This window comes from Neomonachus schauinslandi, chromosome 1, assembly GCF_002201575.2.
Source record: "Neomonachus schauinslandi chromosome 1, ASM220157v2, whole genome shotgun sequence".
NCBI lineage: Eukaryota > Metazoa > Chordata > Mammalia > Carnivora > Phocidae > Neomonachus > Neomonachus schauinslandi.
This window is the reverse complement of record NC_058403.1, coordinates 161,194,177-161,220,381: the sequence shown is the minus strand read 5'-3', so window position 1 is coordinate 161,220,381 and position 26,205 is coordinate 161,194,177. Positions and strand designations below refer to the sequence as shown.

General features: G+C 42.7%; 1 protein-coding gene across 2 annotated transcripts in view; it reads right to left on the bottom strand.

Moving 5' to 3' along the window:
• The window catches only part of RAF1 (Raf-1 proto-oncogene, serine/threonine kinase), a 78,551-nt gene extending 65,255 nt beyond the window's left edge, over nt 1-13,296 (bottom strand). The window contains exon 1 of one of the 2 annotated variants that reach the window (XM_044921040.1): nt 12,888-13,296. The gene's annotated coding sequence lies outside the window, so the exon portion shown is untranslated. The remainder of the gene's footprint in view (nt 1-12,887) is intronic. The other variant, XM_021695111.2, reaches the window with a different exon arrangement.
• Nucleotides 13,297-26,205: the final 12,909 nt, after the last annotated feature.

Genomic DNA, 26,205 nt, shown 5'->3' with positions numbered 1-26,205 from the left:
CCTGTGCTTGCAATAAACTGGGTATGCTTTACACATAAGTGATAGGATGTTTCCTAGAAGTTTATGAAACACTGTTTAGTGGGGAAAGAAAACATTTTAGAAAGAATTTTTCCAAAAGTGTTATTTTGAACTAAATCCCTACATCAAATATTGAAGTGTTCACATATAAAGTATTAGCAAAATGATTATCATCTTACAGAAAAAAAGAATAATGGAAATAAGTGTTTCCATTTAGGTCAACAAAAGTTAAGGAAAAAAACCTCTTTTCAAAGCTATCTCTGAAGGTTCTATGAAAAATAAGTACTTGGATCTTGGGTTTAAGACCCAGATCCCTGCCTTCAATAACTTCAGAATTTAGTTTAAAACAATACAGGGATTAGGAGGGGTCAATAATATATGGCTTGTAAGAAGGAAATAAAACTACCATGGATTATAAAGAGAATTATGAAGTGGAAGGCATTCCCAGAATTCTAACAAAAACACTAAATCTGCATCATACATAGGGGCTAAATTCTAGGATGAAGATAGGGTGTAGGACGGAGTCGAAATTACCCTAGAAAATCCCTTTAATCTCTCCCTAAATAGATGGGCTGTATTTAGGGTATTTACTCTATGTCTCTCTCTTCCTCTTTAAAATGAAGATCATAATTTACCTGTATCATCAGGCTGTTGGGAAGATTAAATGAATTAAGGTCAGCTCTTAAAAGAACATGGCAGGCAGTAGTCAACAAAGGTAAGCTATAGGTCTTTTCTGTTGTTGTTTGTAATGTATCTTTAGACAAAAAAGAATCATACTCAACTGTGCCACAGTCAAACTATAAGGCTTGTGAGAATTGAGAATAACAAAATAGATCAGTTTTCTCAAATGCAATAAAAAATCTCTTAAGAACAAATACTCAGAATGAGTAATGGTGGCTGAAATTGCCTGCACTATTAAAAAACTTTTTATTTTTTTGGCAGAGTGAAAACATAATTGAATACTTATATTTTAAAGTGCTTATAATGCAACTTCACTATTCACTTCTCCTTTAAGCTCATTCCTTTCTTCAGTCAAGCCTTGGTCCACCTGAGAGATCGGGTGATCAATTTCTCATGATTTCCCCAAGCTTCCTTTAGGAAGTGTTTTGTTCTTTTATCATTATTATTATTATTCAGTTGGTCACACAACACTGGAAAAAATCACCCTCACCCAGAAAAAGTTTCTGCTGACGGACATGCTCCAATACTTAAAAAATCAAATGTCATTTCATCCAAGCTAGGAAATAATATGTCTAGTTTGGAAAAGGCTTAGGTTACAGTTTTCCAACCAGTCCAAAAGGGCACGCTGATGCACTGCAAGGTGGTGTGTGTGTCAATATTTTGAGTTTCCTCACTCCTCTTTCTCAATTTCTGACCACAAACTGGCAACCTCATCAGATGACTGGGCAGCATAAAGGCACATGAGGAAATGTGACACTTTACCCTTCTAAAAGTTAGCAAGCCAAGGCTGCCCAAGTTTACAAAAGATTCTAACTTTTTAAAAAGTAATTGGTTTAAAAATACAAGTTAAAAATCAGCTAGTTCAAAACAATATGTTAAAGCAATCAGCTCCACAGTAAAAGACCTCTAGGAACAATTTCATTTTTAACTCTTGCCACAAATTAGTTTTTCGTTATTTTTAATTTAAAGTCACTTTATCTTGAACTCTTTCAGCCCAAGTTTTACTTTTCATCTCCAAACCTGTCAGTTTCTTTATTTAGGCAGTAACTGCTAATTTAAAAATGAACAGACCCATTTACAAAGTATACCATTAACAAAAGTACCAAAATATACAATGTACAAATAAAATCTGGTTTAGGGATGAACATTCTCATGGCCAGGTAATAATGAGGCAGTAAGATGGCTGCACAGTCAAAGGGGAAGGAAGGGAAACAAAAACCACCCAGATATCTCAGCCTGCTAATACCTGGAAACACTGACTTAACCTTTTATCATTAAATTATTTATTTACTTATAATTTTTTAAAATGTAACCTCTATGCCCAATGTGGGGCTTGAACTCACAAACCTCAGATCAAGAGCTGCATGCTCTACCAACTGAGCCAGCCAGGCAACCCTGTACCGCTAATTTCTATTCCACACAAAAGGCATGAATTTTAGTGGCAAATCTTGCATAATCAACAAGGAACTTAAAAAATAGCATTTTGCCTTCCTCAAGAATAAAGACATGAAATATAAAATAAATAAATCCACTATTCTGCACACTGGCACAGGCAGACACTGGAATTTATCCTTGAGATAGGAGGTAGTCCTTCATGTTTACCACTTGGCAGAACTATTTCAAGAAGTAACCGCCTGATTCAGTCAAATCTCCTGTCATTCCTTCCAGAGTCAATCGCTCTCATATAGAAAAGATTTCCTTAGTCTTTAGTGGTATCCCCAAAGGTACCCACCTTGCTTGCTTTAAGAATTTTGTAGAATTACAAGGCACCTGTAAAAATCTATAGCATCTTTTTTTTTCAGAAAATATTTTAAATCAACTTTTCAAGAGTAATTTTCTTAAAACAAGGACATGTGCACAAGGTTTCCCTGTAATTAGACCATTAACTCATTAAAGCTCTAAATTATACCCAGATACTTTGCCAAGGGATTAAAAAAACATGAAAATGTAACCTATGTAATTACATACCAAAGTATGAATGCCTTAAGGAAAAGAACTATATTTCTTACATCTTGTTATACTCCATCATCCAGTATAGTACACCTTACATAAAATTAGGTGCTCAAGTATCTGAATAAGATATTAATGGAGAAAAGATAGAATTACAATATTTATCTTAACGTTTTTTCACCAATACTAAATCACTATCTACCACATAAAAATATTAATATATAATCTAAGGAACCAGATGCTTTTGTATATACTGCACCCAGGCACAGAACTGAGAGGAAAAAAAGAATAAGGAGCACTATTCATTCAACAATTTCTAAGAATCTACTTTTAACTGCTAGCTGCTTTGAAGAATATAAAATTCAGACATTGCCCCTTTCCTTCCAGAAGCTTTTGAAGTAGAAGAAAACCATCATTTACTAAAGACCAACTATGTGCTAGGCATTGTGCTAAGAACTTTCAGGGTAACAAGCAGTCCTACAAAATGTGGCAGTCTTTGGGTGGGGGGGGAGGATTGGTGACTTTTTTAAAGATTTATTTATCTTAAAGAGAGAGCGGGAATCTGAAGCTGACTCCTCACTGAATTCCATCTCACGACCCTGAGATCACAACCTAAACCGAAACCAAGTCTGAAATTGGGAGTGTGGAAAGGTTACTTGAGTGGAGAAAGAGATGGACTGTTAAGGATGACTTCACTATAGTACTTGAACTAGAAGGGGTAGCATTTCAATAGACAGACGCAGAGGTAAAATAAAAGCCAAAGTGTATCCAGGGAGTAGAGTAGAGGAAACGTTTGGAAACAAGTCTGATGAAGAACAGTACCGTCTTTTACTTTTTACACAACTTTGTTTTCCTTTTATTTTAAATCTTCGTATTTAGTAACTTTACAAACACACCCAATATAAATAGCAACCCCCCTCCTCATCCTCAGTACCCTCTAAAATTGTTACTCTGCTTTTTCTATAGCACCTAAATGTTTTTTTAAATCCCTTCTTTGCTTTACCCTTCCCTTTCTTCCCCCATCTAACCCCACCAAGTAACCTATGTTAACCTCCTATTACTTTTTTGGTATTTTCTCCATGCTTATAATCCCATACAGATGTCATATGCACATGCATACATAGGTTTTTTGTAATAATTTATATGTTCCAATAATTACAAGGGCACCTCAGTGGCTCAGTCCGTTAAAGCAACCAACTCTTGATTTTGGCTCAGGTCATGATTTCAGGGTCCTGGGATTGAGACCCGTGTGGGGCTCCACACTCAGCAAGGGGTCTGCTTCAGGATTCTCTCCCTCTGTCCCACCCCACCCCATCCCCCGTGCTCATGCACAAGTGCTCTAAAAAATCTTAAAAAAAAAAAAAACACTAATTACAGAATACATGTTCATGGGGGCGGTCTGAATAATACAAAAGATAATAACCTATAGATGGCCCTTGCCGACATTCGTGGATATATGTATCTAATCTTTTCTATGCATAAATATACACTTGTAGGGGCGCCTGGGTGGCTCAGTCAGTTAAGCGTCTGCCTTCGGCTCAGGTCATGATCCCAGGGTTCTGGGATCGAGCCCCACATCGGGCTCCCTGCTCAGCGGAGAGCCTGCTTCTCCCTCTCCCTCTGCCTGCCTCCCTGCCTACTTGTACTCTCTCTCTGTCAAATAAATAATAAAATCTTTAAAAATATATATATACACTTGTAAATATTTTTCTTTATAAAGATGAGATCTTTGTGTATTAATTTTTGTACTCTACTTTTTTCACTTAATAGATCCTATCTCGCAGGATTAACTGAAATCATCTTTCACTAGTTGACAGAATACACTTTAGGGTAAAAGGATATAGGGCATAAAGAAACTACACCAACTACATGCTTCTCAAAAAAGTTTATTCTTTTCAAAAAAGATGAGTCATTAGTTGTGTGATACCTCTTTGAAGAGCATTATGTACAAATACATTTATAAGGGTGAAAAAAAATCCATCAGCTGCAAATATAGCCAACTTCTAAGTTTGTTTGCTCATTAGATTTAATTAGCACTAAGAAAAAAGCCTAGCACCACTTCACATCCATTAGGATAGTTATTATTTAAAAAAAAAAAAAGGAAAATAACAAGCGTTGACAAGGATGTAAAGAAATTGGAACCCTCATGTATTGCTGGTGGAAATGTAAAATGGTGCAGTTTCTGTGTAAAACAGTTTGGCAGTTCTTCAAAAAGTTAAAACCAAATTACCAAATGATCCAGCAATTCCACTCCTAGGCACACACTCAAAAGAATTGAAAGCAGAGACTCAAACAGATACTCATAAACGAATATTCATAGCAGCATTATTCACAACAGCCAAAAGGTGGAAACAACCCAAGAATCCATCAACAGATGAATGGATAAACAAAATACCTTACACACACCCACACCCACAGGAATATTATTCATCCATAAAAAGGAATGAAATTTTGATACATGGTACAATATGGATGGGCCTTGGAAAAACATTAAGTAAAATAAACCAGATGCAATATCACAAATTCTGCATGATTTTCCCTTATATGAGGTACTTGGAATGAGTGAATTCATAGAGAGAAAGTAGAATTTACCAAAGATAAATAGAAAGGAATGGCGAGTTTTGTTTAATAGGTACAGGTTCTGTTTGGGATGATGGAAATGTTCTGGAAATAGGTATTGGTGATGGTTGCACAATGCTGTGAATGTACTTAATGCCACTGAATAGTACACTCAAATATGTTAAAATGGTAAATTTTATGTATAGCTTACCTGTCCCCCTCCAAAAAAGCCTAAGGGGCCCATTTCACACTGTCAGCTAAATATGAGTCATGAAGGTCATGCATGATCTCTACTCTGACAATTCACAATTGCACTCTAATTCCAGTCCAGACTAACATGAAGGAAGGTAGAATATCACGTACCCCCTCACATTCTCTCTGGTTAAAATTCTCTTCCATGTATAAAGCCTATGAACACAGAAGGAAATAGCCGGCATGACAAGAGTGCTTGGGCCAGTGAATCAGGGAGCTGCTAAAGCAGGCAAATGTCCCCATGGAGCTGGCAGTGAGAACCCAGAGCAATCTACAAATAATGCCCCATAGAGGGAGAGGATAATAAGCAAGATGACTCCTTCAACAGATATCCTAAGTTATAAAATTCTGAGTTTGAGTTTAGTAAGTATATCCTCTTAATAGTAAGTATTTGTGTGTTTGTGATGGACAGTAGGAAGGAACTAAGTCCACAGGTGATTAACCTCTGAATCTCCACTCATTCAGTTAATGTTCGTTATATAATCAAGACAAAGTTTTAAGAACTGGAGATTTATAAACAAGAGTAAGATATGCCCCACCTTTAAGGAAGTTAAGTCTAGGCAGAGTTGTAGGATATCTATACAAAAAATGCAATTCAATTAACACTACTTAGCACCTTACACTCAACAAATTGGCTGCATTCAGGTATCAGCCATTATGCTAAACTCTGGGTAGTCAAAGGTGATTAAGGTACACTCTTCTAAGGAAAGAAGTAAACAAATACTTTCATATATGTCACAATACATACATATAAAATCTATAGTGCATAGTACAAAAAAAAAGAAATCGTTTAAGTTTAAATAGAAGGTCTTATAAAACCTAGTATTAAGTGTTGGAATGTAGACTCAACACTTTCACTGAAGCACACAAACATGGTCCCTCAGCCTCTCAAAGGGAAAGTTTTTTACAAATATCAATAAATAAGGAACTGCATATAGAGTAGGAAGCATTAATTTCAGTTTATGATCTAATGGGATAGTAAACTCAGAAATGATTACATGATAAAGGCCATAAGAAAAATAAATGCAAAGTTTAAAGGTGGGGCTCAAGGAAGGAAACAAAATAATGAGTGAGAACAGGAAAAAAAGATCAGGAAATGATATTTAGAAGATGGTGTTCAAAATGGCTCTTAAAAGAGGAACAGATAAAAGTGAGGAAATTGTGTCAATCTCTCCTCATTCGATAAGGTAGCTGAAGGCAGGAACTTGCCTCATTCACCCTGCACTAAGCACACTAGCCCACCCGCACCTACATAAGTGCTTAAAAAAAAGGGGGAAAAAAAAAGCCTTTGCATTCCACCAAAGAGAGTATGAGGAATCTACATTAAGCAAGAAGTATGTTTAGTCTGATAAGCAATGGAGACTCTTGGAAGATTTGCCAACAGAAGTAAGGCCAGTACATCTACATTTGAATATTCTTGCTAACACCACAAAATAGGATACATAAAGAGCGCCTGGGTGGCTCAGTCGGTTCAGGGTTTGCCTTTAGCTCAGGTCTGCCTTCAGCTCAGGTCTGCCTTCAGCTCAGGTCCTGATACCCTGGGATTGAACCCCATGCTGGGCTCTCTGCTGAGCAGGGAGCCTACTTCTCCCTCTCCCTCTAGCTCCCTCTGCTTGTGTGCTCACACACTCTCTGTCAAATACATAAAATCTTAAAAAAAAAGATACATAAAAACCCCATTATTTCCCTCCCTGAAAGAAAGCTGGGTAGCTGGGAAACAAAGGGGGAGGTAGAATTACTCTGCACAACTTTACTCTTCTTAAATTTCTGTATCATTTGAATTTTGTGGCATGTGAAACTATTACCTATTCAAAAAAAATTAATAAAATTTAATTTTTAAGAATCCGCACAGTAAGAGTGAATCTGACAGCAGTGTGGAGAAAACACAGCCATGGGAAGAAATAAGAAAAAAGAGTTCACTCCAGAGGTTCTAACAATAGTCAAGGCAAATAGTAAGAAAAGCCTGACAATCTGGAGAAAAAAGAAAAAGGCTGAAAGAAGCTCAAAAATATAGTTGTCAATGGAATCTAACAGCTACTGAATGTTTGGGGTAACAAAGATCCACACCATGAATACAATTAATTAACTTTCTTAAATGCATTTTTCTATTATAAAAGCAACACATTCAGAGACTACAGACAGTACAAAGAACATTATCCTTATTTCTACTGTTTAACAACCACTGTTAACATCTACATGTATTTTATTCCTATCAGTAGGTTTTGAGATTTTTTTAAACAGCCTGAGATATAATTCACATACCATACAACTCACCCACTGGAAGTGTGCAATTCAATGATTTTTATTATATTCAGAGTTGCGAATCCATCTCCACAATCAATTTGAGAACATTTTCATCACTCCCCAAAAAAACCCCATCACAGTCGCTACCCATTCCCCACTCCCTCCACAGCTCCTGGCAACCACTAACCTACATTCGGTCTCTGTGGACTAGCTTATTCTGGACATTTCATACAAATGGAATCATACAATATGTGGTCTTTTATGACTGGCTTCTTTCATTCAATATAATGTTTTGCAAGGTTTATATATGTTGGAGAATATATCAGTACACCATTTCTTTTTATTACTGAACAATATTCCACTGTATTTTTTATACAACTGTAATCATTCCAGATACATAATTTTGTGTTCAGCATTTTCCATGTCATCAATGCTTCATATAATCCGTATTTAATGACAAGTACAGTGCCCCATCAAGTAGCTGTACCACCATTTACTTAATCATTTCACTATTGTTGGACATTTGAACTCTTTCCAGTCTTTTCTATTGCAAACAAATTCTCTTAAATGCAAATGATAGCTCCTTTCTGAATGATCTTCTGGATCCAGAGAAATGCCCCGCATAGAAACTCTGAGCTTCCGGGGCGCCTGGGTGGCTCAGTCGTTAAGCGTCTGCCTTCGGCCCAGGTCATAATCCCAGGGTCCTGGGATTGAGCCCCGCATCGGGCTCCCTGCTCAGCTGGAAGCCTGCTTCTCCCTCTCCCACTCCCCCTGCTTGTGTTCCCTCTCTCGCTGTGTCTTTCTCTGTCAAATAAATAAATAAAATCTTTTATAAAAAAAAAAAAAAAAGAAACTCTGAGCTTCCTAATGAGATTTGCCACAGAGAACAAAAGTCATATTCTTCCAGGGAAAATGCAGGATTTCATCTATCCCAAACCCAGGTAATGGACAGATGTTAAAAGCTATCCGTGGTTGAAAAGGATCCCTCAGAAATACCTAGATTAAGACCTGGCTGGCTCAGTCGGTAGAGCACGCGACTCTTGATCTCCGGGTTGTAAATTCGAGCCCCACGTTGGGTGTAGAGATTACTTAAGAAAAAAGAAAAGAAAAGAAAAGAAAAAAGGAATGAAAACTCAATTTTAAAGACATATTAACACAGTTAAACAGTAACTAGTCTGACTCTTCCATCAGAAATGTACATGGATGGAAAAAAGTAAACACTGTCCAAATGTGATGCCTAGTATTAAGTAGCTTCAAAGAAGTTAAGACCACTTTTGTTTTCCATAGCAGGATTGTAGAAAATAAACAGAAGATCTTGATTCCAACAGTAAAAATGTGCTTATGCTTGTTATTATACGACAATCAATGGAATCCAACAGGTAGAAAGAGGAGGAAGAGGACACCAGTAAAATCCACAAGGTCCTCACCAGCATTTAAACATACTGGGACCCCTAAAACATTGATTGTCATTGCCTGCTGCTTTCCATTCATTAACCAAAAATACCAACAATCTCAAAATCACAAAGATTTTAAAATTTGAAACTAGCTTTAGGATTGTTAATCCCCACCCCATAAACTCCCTTAGAATCTGGTCTAAAAATAAAACTATGTATCAAGTGTTCCTCAAGAAAAACTATGTACACTGATTGGAATGTGAAGCAATTAACACACTTTGTGAGTGATTTGCCAAAGAGACTTGAGATAGCCTGGGCCAAAACCAGTAACAAAGAAACAACACCCACTTGACATTTTCCTTGGTTAAAAAATGAGATTTTAGGAGCAATTTTAGAAGAAAGGCTAAAAGCTCTGAAGTTAACCACGAAAATCATTGAGAGCTACACAAGTATTCCGGGAGAAATGGAGGAACAAAATGATTCAGCCACTGTAAAATGAAAGACGAAAACTTTAATACAAAATTAAGGAATTTTTACTCCATTTTCAAAAAAAATTTTTTTATGAATTTATTTATTTGACAGAGAGAGAGAGACAGTGCGAGAAGGAATACAAGCAGGGGGAATGGGAGAGGGAGAAGCAGGCTTCCCGCTGAGCAGGGAGCCCAATGGGGGGCTCCATCCCAGGACCCTGGGACCTGAGCCTAAGGCAGACGCTTAACGCCTGGGCCACCCAGGCACCCCAAATTTTTACTCCACTTTTAAGGCAAGAATAAAATACCCAACCATTACTATCATGAAGATGATAGGCAAGGTAGTTTAGCCCTATACCAGAAATACTAACTAAACTGTAACACAAACATCTAGTGTTACATTTAGCACCTAGTCAATTTAGCAAATAGGAATTCTTAACCATCCATACACATACACACACACACAATATGACAACTTCTAACTCTACACAACCTCATCGTAAATAAACCCAGTGTTCCTTGGTTTGCCAATTAATTTAGTCAAGGTGAGCAATTTTCCAACCACAGTTTTAAGAAATGACTTCCATGACCTGTACAATTTGAAAAACAAAAAACCTTTGCAAGCTCGATTTTGTGGTTTCATAAACCCCCTACTGTCACACAGTCCACTGCCTTTCAAAAGCAATATTTAAAATTCTCTTCTGCAAGTCAACATTAAGGCATGCTGTTTGGCTAACAAGCTCCTCCCAAGACCAGGATTATTATGTATGGCCTATTATGTTCCTAACATGCAAACAAAAGCATTCCCTCATGTAACATTTTTCTATTTTTAGGCAGGTTACTAACAAAGTTTTATGTGAAATTAAAATGTAGTAGAATCATACATCTACTACTAACAAACTACTTGAAATAGAAATTTAAAGTTATTAATTGTATTTTCCATTTAATAAGTAACCTAGTACTTCTGGAAAACTCAAATTTAACTTCCAAGAAGTTGTTGTTTAATCTTCAGAGCAAACCACCTACTCTGGATTTCACAAATGGCATGTTTTAAACTAAACACAACTAGTTTCAGAGCACTTGTAATACAATACTTGATGTTTAATCATTCTCCATTTCATCTTTTAGCTCCTTTTCATCACAAATGACCAGCTTAATCTGTTTCCCTGTTTTCTTCTGCTAACCCAAATCCCTTAAAATATGTTCTAATGTATTTCACTCAAACCTTCTACTTTGAAGGCTTACACTTTTCAAATACTGACAAAAGTTTTAAAAAGGCTAAGCAACCCCACTATAATTTTTAATCACAAACACCGCATACCTAAAAGATAAGCTAGCAGGTTTATTTTCCCAAGTATCCAGTGTTCAACTGGGTCAAATGTTTCTGTTGCATTTTAAACTTAAACAGCTTAGCCCTTGAAGTGATAAGGGTGAAAACAAGCCAAAAGTATCTTAATGTTCTTTAGTGGCATATAACCATCACAAACCAAGAAAAACTCAGGAACTGCTAGCTGAAGTCCGTTAAGACCATAATAATCACTTTAGCATAAGCATTAATCACAACAATACAGTGATTTGGGGTAAATTATGTTTATAGAGCTAAAGACTTTATAACAAAATTGTAAACCACAGAATCAATGCAAAGAAAGTTTACTATATACAACACACTTAATAAATTAAGAATACTTTCAGCTGTTTCATATAATCTCCCAATTTCTACATGACTGGGCACCGTGGTTTTTATTGCCAACAGCCATTTAAAATGCAGTATTAGCAGCGTGCACTACATGCATAAAGTCAACATTTTGGTGAGCAAGTAAAACCTTAGAAAAATCTTTTACAACACCTAGGAATACGAAGTTCAGTTCATTCACCACTGTGTAAGTGCAAAACATCTGACATAAAGCACTTATCAAAAATGTTCTTAAGTGGGTTTAACACAGTAAATCTTTTCAATTACTATCAGCTTCAACATCATCAAGGGGAAAATTAGTTATCAGCAAGAAAAAATTAGAATACTCATTTAAAATAATCCAAATTAAATCAACTAGTTCACTCTCTCCAATAAAGATCCTTCACAACTTTTCTTTTAGACCCTCATCTCTCACCATTTCCTTCCTGCACCCCAAATTCATCCCAACTCCTGCATGTCTCTATGCCTTTGTACCAGCGGCTATGCCTTTGTACCAGCGGTTCCTTCAGCTTATAATGCTCTCCCCTCCTCCTCACCTGGTAAGCACTTACTCATCAGTCCAAAACTGGCCGCAAAAGTTCCCTCCAGTGTTCAAGCTTCCTCAGCTCCCCCAGGCAAAACTAGCTGTTCCAAATTCCCACAACACTTTGGTAAGTCCATCCTTATCGTAGCGCATTGTTTTCACGCCTTGGTGGAAAGAAAGAGCAGGTTCCCTCCGCTCGGCCCACAGGGGACGGAGCAGGCAGAAATACTCCATGAACGTGAGCTGAATTCGTCCCTACTTAGATTAAACGACCCTCTAGAACCTGGTCACATCTCAAGGAGACATAGGGGATCCTAACATTCTTCCCACCAGAGAAATGAATACCAGAGGGCACACCCAGAGCCCTGAAAAAAGAACAATGAATGAACACAGCCGCCTCTCCTCTCATGATGTCCAAACTCCTCTTTCTGGGCATCGACTAGCTCTGCAGAACCTCTGCAGCTGCAGAACAGAAGCGTCCTGGCGGCTCTCACTTTACACAAAAGACAGCCTTGGATCTTCATTCTAAAGGATCCCAGGGCCAAACCTCAGTATACGCATCCCAAACCTTTCATTAGTAACCCACAGAGTCCCGAAACCCAAGGCGAGGCCCCTATGCCTTTGTGGTGGGGCACTGACCCACTTCCTCCTCTCGTCCTCGATTCTTCTCGTCCTCCCTGTAAGGGTGTCACTTGAGTGACGGACTCTGAGATAAAATGCAAGACCGGGACCCCCTCCGCGACCAGAAAGAAATTAATCCACCTGAATGACAACATAGATACGGAGCAATTCTGGGCAGATTTTCCCATTGCCAAAATATAAGGAATGTGCACCGAGTACAGGGGTGGCGCTAGCACGTTTCCCCGAAACACAAGGAAATTTGAGTGGGAATGTGGAAACTCGGCTGGCCGGCCATGACACCGGGCCCCAGGGCTCCCGCCCGCCCAGCGCCACCCGAGGTGACAGCGGCCTGGCCCGGGCCCTCACCGGGCAGCCGCGGGGTCGCTCCATCAATGCCGCCCAGGCCCTGACGCCGGGGAACTCTGCCCCTTCAGCCCCGCCGCCCGGATCCCCCGGCAGCCAGGGCCGGCCCTGCCGCCTACCTGAAGGAGCCGAGCCGCCTCCGTGTCCCGTCGTCCGGCGGCGGCGTCTGGTCCGCTCCTCCTCCCCGCGGCGGGTGAGGGAGCGGGAGGCGGTCACATTCGGCGCGTCCCTAGCCCAGGGGACGGGGCCCCGGGCAGTCCCCGCATCGTCGCACTCGCGCTCCGCGCCTCGGGGCACACGCCCCAAAGCCGGGCCAGCTGGCCCTCTTCCGGGCCCAAGGAAAGCGGCAGGAAAGCCTTCCTGTCTCACGCTCGCCCTCGTCTTACTCCCGCCATCTAAGATGGCGGCCCCAACGCCCGCGACGAAGAGACTCTCGGGCGGCCCCGGCAAACGAGCCCTCCACTCGGTGCTCCTCCTCCCGACCTGCGGCGCCACAGGCTCTCTGCTTCTGCGCGAACCCTCCTGGCTGCGGACTTCAAACTTGGTTCGGGCATCTATCACTCTAGCCTGAACTCAGGCCCCGCCCCTAGAGAGAAGGCGTGGCTTCGTGATGTCGACGGTCGCCATTTCGGAGCCGTGGAGGCTATGGGACCGGTATTTGCCGGCGCCCGGCAGAGGGGGTCGGCAGTTGAAAAGGGCCAGGGTTCGCGGCGAGAGGGACGCAAGCCTGCCAGCATCACAAGGCCCGGAGATAACCAGACTTAGCGGAGGACACAGTATACTGTATATAGCTTTGGCGCGTCCTAGCCTTAGGCATGTCGGAATTCGAACCGCCACTCAGCCATTTACGGGTTGTGTAGGAAAGTCCCTAAAGTTTTCCTTTTTTTTTTTTTAAGTTTAAGTAAGTAATCTCTACATCATACGTGGGACTCAAACGCTCCACTCTAAGATCAAGAGTCCCATGCTCTTCTGACTGAGCTAGCCACGCACCCCGACCATAAAAGTTTTCTGAGCCTCACTTTCCTCATCTGTAAATTAGGGGACCTTTCCCCCCATCAGATTGGCAGAAAGTTAACAAGACTGATAATATCCAGTCTGGTCCAAAGTATATGAAAACCTGTTGTGTACCCTAATTCAGCGCTGGCAGGAATACTTATGGGGAGGGCAATTTGGCGTTGTCTGCTGACATTTTTTATGTGTATACCCCTCGTGCCAGCAATTCCCCTTTTAGGCACTAATTTTAGAGAAATGTGTACTCATAGCACAAACGGGCATGTGCTAAGATATTTATTGCCATATTGTTTGCATTAGAGATACACTGGGAAAGATGTGAGTTAAACTTTAAATAAGCGGTGCTACATCCACAGTATGGGATATTATCTGTCTTAAAAAGATCCCGGTTGGGGCGCCTGGGTGGCTCAGTTGGTTAAGCGACTGCCTTCGGCTTCAGGTCATGATCCTGGAGTCCCGGGATAGAGTCCCGCATCGGGCTCCCTGCTCAGCAGGGAGTCTGCTTCTCCCTCTGACCCTCCTCCCTCTCCTGCTCTCTGTCTCTCATTCTCTCTCTCTCAAATAAATAAATAAAATCTTTAAAAAAAAAAAAAAAGATCCCGGTTATGGGCTTAGGTCATGATCCCCGTGTGGCTGCCTGCCCAGCGGGGAGTCTGCCTCCCCCAGCTTGTGCTCTCTCTCAAATAAATAAAACCTTAAAAAAATGGATGAGCAGGATCTAGGTACTGATTTTTTTTTTTTAATCCAAGACATTACATTTTTTTTTATAAGTGGAACATTTTGTATGATATGATGCTATTTATTCAAGCACAGGCACACAAAACTACCCAATACAATGCGCAACATTCATTTAAATTTTTATGAGAGCCTGTTGTGTATCACACATTGTTCTGGTTATTGGGAAATCTACGATCAAAAGCCCTGCCTTCTAGTGATGAGAGACCAAAAGAAAGTATAAATAATAAATTCAGATAGTAATATGTGCAGTATATAGAAAAATGAAGATGAAGCAAGATGAGATAAAGACAACTATGTGAGGACCAACATGAAAATAAATGCAGACGAAAGACTGGAGGGCATTGAATATAGAAGGTCCCTGAGAGTTGTTTTTGTCTTTTTTTAATAGGAGTAGTAAAAATAATGTCTACCTCACAGGATTAAATGAGATAAAACATGGAAAGCGCTTAGCACAGAGCCTGGGGGTTGAGACTTCAGTACCTGGAGTCTGATTGCCTAGTTTCGAATTTGGACTGCCACTTCCTCATCTGTGACTGAGCTAACTCATTTAAACCTCAGTTCCTCAGTTTCTTCATCTGTAAAGAAAACATGATAGTGTCCACCTCTTAGAGTTGTAAGGATTTAGTGAGTTTAAGATGTAAGGCACTTGGAACAGTGCCTGGCTCGTATTAAACATAGAAGTGTTAGTTGTAATTATTATAGCTATCTCTTCTCATAATATCATTACTACTTACGGTAGAGCAACAAAACCACACTTGCTGACCCCCAGGCCCTTTCTTCCTTCGGTGACCCCCAGCTGCTATTTGCCCACACTTCACTTGGGGAACCTGTGCTTCATTCAAACCTCTCAGCTGACAAGAGTGGCTATTTCATTTTTTTCAAAAATAGTTTATCTAGGTGAAACTCACATAACATAAACTTAACCCTTTTAGAGTGAACAATTCAGTAGCATTTAATATGTTCACAGTATTGTGCAATCACCACTTTTTTTAAGATTTTATTTATTTATTTGACAGAGAGAGAGATAGTGAGAGCGGGAACACAAGCAGGGGGAGTGGGAGTTGGAGAAGCAGGCTTCCGGGCGAGCAGGGAGCCCGATGGCAGGGCTCGATCCCAGCACCCTGGGATCACGACCTGAGCCAAAGGCAGACGCTTAATGACTGAGCCACCCAGGCGCCCCTGCAATCACCACTTCTAGTTCCAAAATATTTCCATCACTCCAAAGCAAAACCCTTTACTCATTGAGCAGTTTCTCCCCATCCCATTCCCACCCACCCCCTGACAACCACCAAGATGCATTCTATAACTGAGGATTTATCTTTTCTGGATATTTCATATAAATGGAATCATACAACGTGACCATTTGTGTCTGGTTCTTTTTACTTAGCATATGTTCTCAAGGTTCATCCACGTGGCAGCATGAATCAGTACTCCATTCCTTTTTATGACTGAATAATATTCCACCATACACAATTGGTTGATAGACATTTGGGCTGTTTCCATCTTTAGGCTATTGTGAATAGTGTTGCTTCATTCAAACCTCTCAGCTGACAAGAGTGGCTATTGTGAATAGTGTTGCTGTGAGCATGCGTATACATGTAGTGTTGGAGTACCTAATTTCAGTTCTTTCAGGCATATACCTAAGAGTAGAATTGCAGGCATCATCTTGCACCTGACTGGGTTGCACGTCCTCTACTTTGAGAAACTCTGGCCTGGTGGTAGGAAAGGTCAAAAGAGCTAGAGTTTTTAGAAAAGAAAGAGGAATGGGGGCAGAAATGAGTCAAAGAGTTTGAAGGAGGAATGGACATGCCATGATCTCAGATCAAAGAGAGGAGGGAAAGAATAGGTGTCATTGGTTGGGGGGAGGCTAACATGGAAACTTACCTGGGTGTTGGAATGTTCTATTTAATTTGGGAGGTGGTTACATGGGTATGTATATATGTATGTGCATGTGTGTGTAGAAATTGATATGTGTTCTTTCTATACATTTGCTACACCTCAATAAAAAATTCTTTATAAAGATGTACAAGGTCTTTAAGCGTGGCAAAAAGGATGAATTTTTCAGGTGAAGGAAAGAAAAACAAGGGATAGCTACCATTTATGGAAACTCTTCATGTATCAGGCATTTTATACAGTCACCAGTACACATTACTACCTGAAATTTCTGATCTTCAAATGAGGAACCCTTCTGAGAGAGTAATTAATCCAAGGACAAAGCTAGGGAAGTGATGGAGAGGAGGTTTGGACCTGTTCATTTGTTCACTCATTCATCATTCAGTCGATAAAGATTTTCGTTGTGCCTACCATGTGCCAGCTCCTGTGTTAGCCCTGGACCCGTGGCAGTGAATAAGCCAAGGTCTTTGCCCTCAAGGACTTGAAGGTCTGATGGGGGAGGACATGCAGCAAACTGGTAAACAAATCAACATAAGAACTAAGATCATGGTCAATCGATGAAGGGAATGACTACAGAATGATAGAATGGGAAGGGGGTGTGCTTTTAGGCTCAGCAGCCATGGAGGGCCTCTCTTAGGGAGTAAGATTAAGCTGGGCAATGAAAGACGAGGAAACCAGGGGAAGAGCAACTGGAACGGCACGTGAAGGGACATGAAGTGGGAAAGGAGTGTGGGCCAGTGTGGTTTAGAGCAGAGAATGAGGGAGAGTGAGGTGGGAAGAGGACAAAGGATGGAGTCATATCCAGTCTGACTCCCACATCTTCCATACCTTTCCATGCCATCCTGCCTCTCCAGTGAGTTTAATTTTAGTTACAGAGGAGTTTGAAGTGTGGATCTGACCTGGGCTGGGTGCTGGGAGAGACAGAGCCTAGTAAACAAACAGTTACCCCACCTGGTGATCCAAATGTGCTCTAAGGGCAAACTGACCTGAGTTCTGTGGTACCACTCAGAGGAGGGAGGCAGTGACCAGTTCTGTCAGAGAGTCCTCCACAGAGGCAACACTTAAGCTGAGTCTTAAAGGAGGAGTCAGAACTTTCCAGACTGAAAAGGGTGGGAGGACAGGGCAGGAGGTGGGAACAATATGGGCAAGGGCATCGAGATGTGACTTTGCAAATAAGTCTGGGAAACAGCATGAAGTTCTCAGTTGAAGACTGCCTCCCCAAGGCAGAAGAGAATAGTAAAGGGGGTCTGGAGGGGCAAAAGATGTCTCCCCTAGAGTCAGTCTCCCTTAAGCCATAAGGAGGCAGTCCTTAACGGGCGGAGGAGTGGTTAAGGGACTAGCTACTGGGGTGTCAACTACAATATACATGTTGTGGTATCTTATACAGGAAAGCCTAGAGCAGTCATCTTGGAAGCCAAATCAAAATTAGTACCTGGGCTCTCTCAGAAGTTACTTGGGGGCATGTACACTGGAACAATCTCTATGGAAGTCAATTTGGCAATATCAAAATTATAAATGTGTATACTTTTTGTCAAAGAGAGTCTCTTGGAAATTTATCCTACAGATACACTTGTGTGTGAAATGACTACGTACAAGGTTATTCCTTGCTACAGTGCTTGTTATCTAAACAAAGAAATGTCATGCAGTTAGGGGAAAGATGAACTCTCTTATGTACCGATATGGAAAGATGGCCAAGAAATACTGTTGAAGGAAAATTAAGTCTGAAGGACACACAAAATGCTACTAACAGTGATCACAGGCCAGAAGGAGGGTGGGAGCTGGGAGTATGGAGTATAGGAGGGGAAAAAACAGTTTGCACTGACTTACCTTTTATAATTTTTGTTTACTTTTTTCTTTTCTGTTTCTTTTGTTCTCTTTCCTTTTTAATTTTTAAAAATTTTTCTACCTTATTTGTATTCATTTTTTTCTGTCTTAAACTTCTAATAATTTTTAATTGTTGAACCATGTGAATGTGTTACCCATTCAAAAATTTAATTAAAACAAAACAAAACAGGGCGCCTGGGTGGCTCAGTTGGTTAAGCGACTGCCTTCGGCTCAGGTCATGATCCTGGAGTCCCGGATCGAGTCCCGCATCGGGCTCCCTGCTCGGCGAGGAGCCTGCTTCTCTCTCTGACCCTCCCCCCTCTCATGTACTCTCTCTCATTCTCGCTCTCTCAAATAAATAAATAAAATCTTTAAAAAAAAAAAAAAAAAAACAAAACAAAACAAAACAAAAAACAGGCCTGGAAGTGCAATGAAATGGTCCACACTGGAAACAGAGATTGAGAATGGGGGAATAAGAGACAGAGGGGAGAAGGGGGTCAACAGTCTGTCCCACAGCCCTCCCACCTTCTCCAGTGTTCACATTCCACACAAACTACCCACCCCAGCCCCCCGACTCAATGTGACCTTCACCAGGACACTAACCACCGGGGACCCTAAGGGCTTTGCCCTCCGCTGCCTGGCCCACCTCTCCAGCCTTCCCAGAACCACATCCTCTTTTCCAAGGTAGCTCCTCAGCTACAGAGCCCCGAGATAAAAGATGCCCTGCCGGGGCGCCTGGGTGGCTCAGCCGTTAAGCGTCTGCCTTGGGGTCAGGTCATGATCCCAGGGTCCTGGGATCGAGCCCCGCATGGAGCCCCGCATGGAGCCCCGCATGGAGCCCCGCATGGAGCCCCGCATGGGGCTCCCTGCTCAGTGGGAAGCCTGCTTCTCCCTCTCCCTGTGTTCCCTCTCTCGTGTCTCTCTCTGTCAAATAAATAAAGTCTTCAAAAAAAAAAAAAAAGGTGCCCTGCCTAGGCAGCCTCACATGCAGCAACTGATGGGGTCCACCTGCCTCTTGGGCATGGCCAATGCACAGCCTTTTCCCACCACCTCCTTGGCTAACCTTTACCTGCCTCCTCCCAGCCTCAGACCACACCTCAGGGGTGATGACCCACCCCCAACAGGAGCCTGAGCCCCTGTTTACTGCCCCCTTTCCAGCAGATTGCTAATGCAGCAGTTGCTGAGGAGAACACACGTTTTTTTCCTTCATAAACCCAACCCTTCACCTCTCCTCTGCACAGAGGGGTAGGCCCTGGGCTCTGAAGTCAGACAAGTAAGAGATCAAATCCCAGCCCTGCCCTCACTGCTGTGATTCTTGGCCTCTCCCTCGGGTGGTGCAGGAGCAGGAAGAGTCGCCGTCAGGGGTTATTGGGAGGAAATGAGGCAGGAAAGTACAGGCCCTGGCAGGCAGTAGGTGCTCAGGGAGCACTCCTCCTCCCTTCCCTCTCCAATGCCTCTCCCTGACGGACTGCTTTCTGCTCTAACTGGACAAGTCTGCCAAACCTGATGAAGAAAAACACTAGCACTTTCAAATGTCCCTTTCCCCCTTCCACCCTGATTCTTTCTTCCCTTTCCCCTTAAATTTTTAGGGCCAAATCTGTCCAAAAATGGTCTAGACTCAGGCTCAATTCTCTCACCCATCCCTCCACTAAGCCCCAACAGTCTGCCTTCCACAGCCACCTTCGAAATGCCTCTCCTTCACACCGAAACATCCCTCCAGAAGAGTTTCTCAAGCCCAGGCCTCAGTGCCCATGACATTTGGTAAATGGCATCCTCTCCAAGGTCACTGGTCTGACTCCTCCCGTCCCGGGAATGGCACCTGTTCTCCTCTCAGGCCTGTGGAACCCAGCACACTAGGTGAAGCAGGTCATACTATTCCCTCTGCTGGAAATATTCTTCCCTATATATATATATATTTTTTAAAGATTTTATTTATTTATTCATGAGAGACAGAGAGAGAGAGACAGAGGCAGAGGGAGAAGCAGGCTCCCCGCGGAGCAGGGAGCCCGATGCGGGACTCGATCCCAGGACCCCGGGATCATGACCTGAGCCGAAGGCAGACACTTAACCGACTGAGCCACCCAGGCGTCCCTATATATATATTTTTTAAAGATTTTATTTATTTATTTGTCAGAGCGAGGGAGCACAAGCAGGGGAAGCAGCCGGCAGAGGGAGAAGCAGGCTCACCGCTGAGCAAGGAGCCTGATGCGGCACTCGATCCCAGGACCCTGGGATCATGACCTGAGCCAGAGACAGACACTTAACCAACTGAGCCACCCAGGCGTCCCCCTCCTCCCTATTTTTAATCCCAACTCAACAACCATGTCTCCATGGAGTCTCCTCTGGCAGCTGCAACCTACAATGTTCTGTCCTTTCTCTGAATTTCCATGTATCTCTGCCTGCTTTAGCCCACACCTTATTATGCAGCCTTTTCTCGACTTCTCTTTGCCTCGGGGGCAGGAAAGTTACCATCTTTGGAAGCAGACATTGAATTTCCATCTCCTGTTCCATTAGCCGTGTGACTCCAGGCCAGGCAAACAAGCTATGGGGATAATACGCCCATCTCACAAGACTTTGGTGAAGCTGAGATCCTTATTAAAGCGTTTTGTGTTGGGGAGGCACACCTGGCTGGCTTGGGCACCAGTCGGTGGAGTGTGTGATGCTTGATCTCAGGGTTGTGAGTTCGAGTCCCACGCCAGGTGTGGAGATTTCTTAAAAATAAAATTAAAAAAAAATTTTTTTAAAAGATTTTATTTATTTTATATAGAGAGAGCACACAAGCAGGGGGAGCAGCAGAGGGAGAGGGAGAAGCAGGCTCCCTCTGAGCAGGGAGCCTGACTCAGGACTTGATCCCAGTACCCCAGGATCATGACCCAAGCTGAAGGCAGATGCTTAACGACTGAGCCCAGGTGCCCCAAAATAAAGATCTTTAAAAAAAAAAAAGCATCTTGTGCTGGGGAGAGCCAGGTTGGGCTTCCTGGGCATGAGATCAGTGCTATCACACACGGCCCCCGCACTCAGAAGGCCCAGCTCTTGGGGTTTAAAACTCTGTGTTCTCTGTTTTGAAATACATAATAAATTTTATCTTTGAATTTGTGTTTTGTTAAGTGAAGTCCGGTAGGACAATGGAGCTTACACCCCAGAGGCTTGGAAGCTCTGCTCACAAGTGGTCCTGCCTCCTGTCTCCCTGGGGGTTCTCAGCAGCCTATTCCCCTTCCTCTCTGGCACTTCCCTCCATCCCCAACCTGAGCCGGGTCCTGCCCAGCCTCACTGTCTCCACTCCCACCCAGCAACCTTGGCGGTCCTGTAGCCCAGGGGAGGCCTAGGCACAGGTGACGGAGAGGGCATGTTTGAACTTGATATGCCCTCCCCAGTGTGGCAGGACCACTGTACATTTGGCAGGCAAGGTGGTGGGGGGGGCGGGGGGGGCCTCATTTCCACCTCTGATCCAGGTACTGAGCACCACCTGGCACAGAGGTTGCAGTCCCTTGAGGGTCATACTATGGACCAGGAGTTGAGCTGGTGGGTCCATGGGAAGGGGAGACTGACTTTCCTGCTTCCGGCCCAGGTCTAGCCTCTCAGTCTGGCAGCCAGCCGGGAGGGGGACTCCAGCAACCAGCAGACACACACAGCGTCAGGGTCCGCACTCGCCGTGAGTATCCCTGCGCCATGGGAATCCGACACTAAAGAGCACAGACAAAACACCATGACGAGGTGAGAGAGAGAAAGCAAAAAGTTCTACCCTTTAATGCCTTTAAAGTCATTTTATTCCTACTTTATGAACAAGGGGCCCCGCATTTTCATTTTTGTGCTGGGCCCCACAAATTATGTAGACGACCCTGGAGAGAAGCCAGGAGGGCCCTACGGCCCTGGAAGCTTCTCCGCAAATAGTCATAGAGGTTACACTGACAAGAATAAAAGAAAGCACTCATCATACAATTTAACCCGAAGCCTTAACCAGTTGGACCACACTGGCTTTGGTAGACTATTACTCCAGTTAGCCATTGTGTAACAGGCCACTCCGAACTGAGGGGTGTAAAACAGCAAACATTTTGTTATGCTCCCAGATTCTGTGGGTCAGGAATGCAGACAGGGCCTGGCAGGGATGGCTTGTCCAGGGTCAGGACTCTGATGGCTGGAGGTGACCTGAATAGCTGGAAGGTATGTGTGGGGGAATGCAGAGTGGTTAGCCAGGACTGTCTGCCAACGTACCTCCAGCTGGCCTTTCCAGCACGGTGGCCTCGGGGGAGGCAGAAGTCCTACATGGCGTTGTAGAGCCCCAGTAAACAAGGCAGAAGCTGCGCGGTGTTTCATGACTCAGTCACCTAGCCTCACTGCCAGTGTACTCAGCCGGTGGAAGCAGTCACAGTCCTGCCCAGACTCAAGCGCAGGGAACACAGACTCAGCTCTTGATGGGCGGGGGCTGGCAAGGTTACAGAAACTCATGTGGGACACAGCCGTCTGCGAAAAGGACAATCAGCCACAACTATGAATTAAGTTTCCAAAATAAATGGTGTCATTACCTTGTAAAGAGCATTATTAATTTGTGTTATGCTGGAAATGGGGGGTTATGGTTTAAACACATTACTTTGTTGACTACAAGCATTTAAAATACATCATGCCCTCTTTTTAATATGGGCTTTGGCACTTGTACACGTAAAAAAAATACACCAGGAGCGTCAAAAGATGGAAGTGGCTCAGGACTCTCTCAGTCTCTGGAATGAGGGCCATATTATTCAGTTCTGCGGTATTCTACCACCCTCATCCCCCAGCATGTACTGCTGAGCTACAGTTGGTGCTTAATATACACTTATTTCACTATTCGCTAAGGCAGAAGAACTGTGGCTCCAGCTTGGAAGCAAATCCTAAGGCTTACTGAACAACTAAAACTTTAATTTCAGGTTATTTCATTGTCACCGATGTCCAGAGTCTAAAATGGGTACGGTTTCCTCCATTAGCTTGGGTTGGCTGATTCCAAAGGGAGAATGAAATAATCAGGGCTAGAGCGGTGCTTGCGTTGCTTTGTTTTGCATAAACCTTATGGACAAACATCTCAGTTCTCCAATTCACTCTCCATGATCAGTTTATTTCAATGAACATTTACTGAGCACATACTGCATGCCGGGAGCCACATACTGAGCCTGCCACTGGAGATGTAAAGATGCCCAGCATGGTCCCTGCCTTCCAGGGGCTCACTGTGCAGAGGTTGAGGTAGTGGGAGAAAGGGAGCAACAAATTAAACACAGCCACGTGTGAGGAACTCAAACATAACATACTATCTATACAGCGCTCAGTGTTACACAGAGCATGTGATCCAGGGTTGGCCAATCAAACTGGCACATGGTACTGGTCACTGTAATTGGTTCAGGGATGGGCACATGACCCAACCAGATCCAACCAAAGTGAATCTCCAGCTTTTTGAAGCCGCTCTCGAATGAGTGTTCTGAATTTTCCCATGGGCTTGAACTGTGACGGGGTGGGGCTGCCTCAGCTACCTTTGCACGATGAGAGCTGAGCCTGGAGGCTTGCAGGGTCCTCAAAATCTGTTAAGCACTGAAACCAACCTGACCTGCCACCAGCCAGACCTGGGCTCTTCAGTTCCAGGCAGCATTACATTCCCCTTTTCTAAACTTAAAACCATTGAATTAGTGTTTTTTTTTAAAGATTTTATTTATTTATTTGACAGAGAGAGACACAGCGAGAGAGGGAACACAAGCAGGGGGAGTGGGAGAGGGAGAAGCAGGCTTCGCGCTGAGCAGGGAGCCTGATGCGGGGCTCGATCCCAGGACCCTGGGATCATGACCTGAGCCGAAGGCAGAGGCTTAACAACTGATCTACCCAGGCACTCCTTTCCCCTCTTTTTTTTTTTTTTTTTAATAAAAGGTGCCTCTCCCCTTACTTTTTAAAAAAAATAACACTTATGTTTATATAATTTCAGAGAGAAAATTTGCAATAATACTATAATGAACTAACATATATAGAACCTGTACTTTTAATCATTAAAATATATTGGTTCAACAAATAGGCACTTAAACATAGTAATCTTAATTAAGAAAACACCAATATACCCAAAATGAAAATCCAAAACAAAGATCAATCTTGGCTGAAAGTCCAAAGCTGAAGGTGAAAACGAAGTGTCAAATATTTTCTGCATAATTCTTACTCATCTCTGTATTTATCCTTCCTGAGGTTTATTTACAGCAATAAATAGATTCATAAAACCTCAGAGTCCAGAGAAATCTTAGAGACCCTTGGTGCAAACCTCGCTGCCTCTCGTATTTGGCAGATGAGTGAGCGGGCCTGAAGGAGGGACTGGGTGCTCTGGCTCCCAACCAGCCAGGGGGAGCTGAGAGCCCAGTGGCTTTAGAACTCAGATCAGGAGCATGGCTGGCTCAGTGGGTGGAGTGTGTTACTCTTGATCTCAGGGTTGTGAGTTCAAGTCCTATGCTGGGTGTAGAGATTACTTAAAAATAAAATCTTAAAAAAAAAAAAAAGAAAGAACTCAGATTAAAGCCCAGTGTCACTGGATGGTTCAGTCAGTTAAGTGTCAGACTCTTTTTTTTTTTTTTTAAGATCTTATTTATTTGTCAGAGAGAGAGAGCACAAGCCGGGGAAGCAGCAGGCAGAGGGAGAAGCAGGCTCCCCGCGGAGCAGGGAGCCCAATGCTGGGCTCGATCCCCGAACCCTCGGATCATGACCTGAGCTGAAGGCAGATGCCCAACCGACTGAGCCACCCAAGTGCCCCAAGTGTAAGACTCTTGATTTCAGCTCAGGTCATGATCTCAGGGTCATGACATTGAGGCTTTGGGCTCTGCTCTCAGTGGGGAGTCTGCTTGAGATTCTCTCTCTCCCTCTGCCCCTCTCTCCAGTGTAGGCTCTCATTCTCTCTCTCTCTCTCAAATAAATAAATAAATCTTAAAAAAAAAAAAAAAGCTGTGTGACCTTGGACAGGGGCCTAACCTCACAGAACATTGGTTTCCTTATCTGTAAATGGAGCAAATACTGACCTCACAAGGTTATTGAGAGAATTGAGATAAGATATGTAAAGAGCTTGGCATCAAGCAGGGATCCAATAAATGTCCCTTTGCGCTGCCTTTTCAAACAGCTTCCACACTTCAGATTATTTCTCTAGAATAGAGTCCCAGGAGTGGAATTACTGGATCAACTGGAATAAACATTTTTATGGCCCTTGATCTATGTTGGCAGCTTGTTTTCTAAAAGGGCGCTGCCATCGGCAGCATTCGCAATAGCCAATTTCACCATCACTGCGCCAGCACAAAAATACCATAATCTTTTTTCTGTCAGTTATTAGAAAAAGAAAAGTACTTTATCACTGCTTTAAAAAAGTACTTTATCACTGCAGCTCTTTTTTTTTTTTTAAGATTTTATTTATTTATTTGACAGAGAAAGACACAGCGAGAGAAGGAACACAAGGAGGGGGAGTGGGAGAGGGAGAAACAGGCTTCCCACGGAGCAGGGAGCCCGATGCGGGACTCGATCCCAGGACCCTGGGATCATGACCTGAGCCGAAGGCAGACGCTTAACAACTGAGCCACCCAGGCGCCCCAGCACTGCAGCTCTTTGATTAATCATGCAGGTGAATATTTTCCGCATATCCGTTTTCTCACTTAACCTGTTCATGACCTTCGACTGTGGGGGTATTGGCATTTTTTTTCTTACCAACATGTGTGAATTCTTGTGAATTATTCCTTTCTTAAATATTGATGGCAAATGTTTGTTCCTAGTCTCTCTCTCGCTCTTTTTTTCCCTTGCCTTTTTATTTTGGAGTTGTTTCATTTATTTGTAGTGATTTTGTAGTTATTACTGTTGTGCCAGTTTGGGAGGGTTTTAAGCAACAGTGTCTTTCACCTGTATTTTGTGTTTTTCTTTATGATTTATTCCGTAACTTTTAAGATGTCTCTCCGGAGGCTAGATTATTTTTGAGGAACCAAACGTTATAGGTTGAATTGT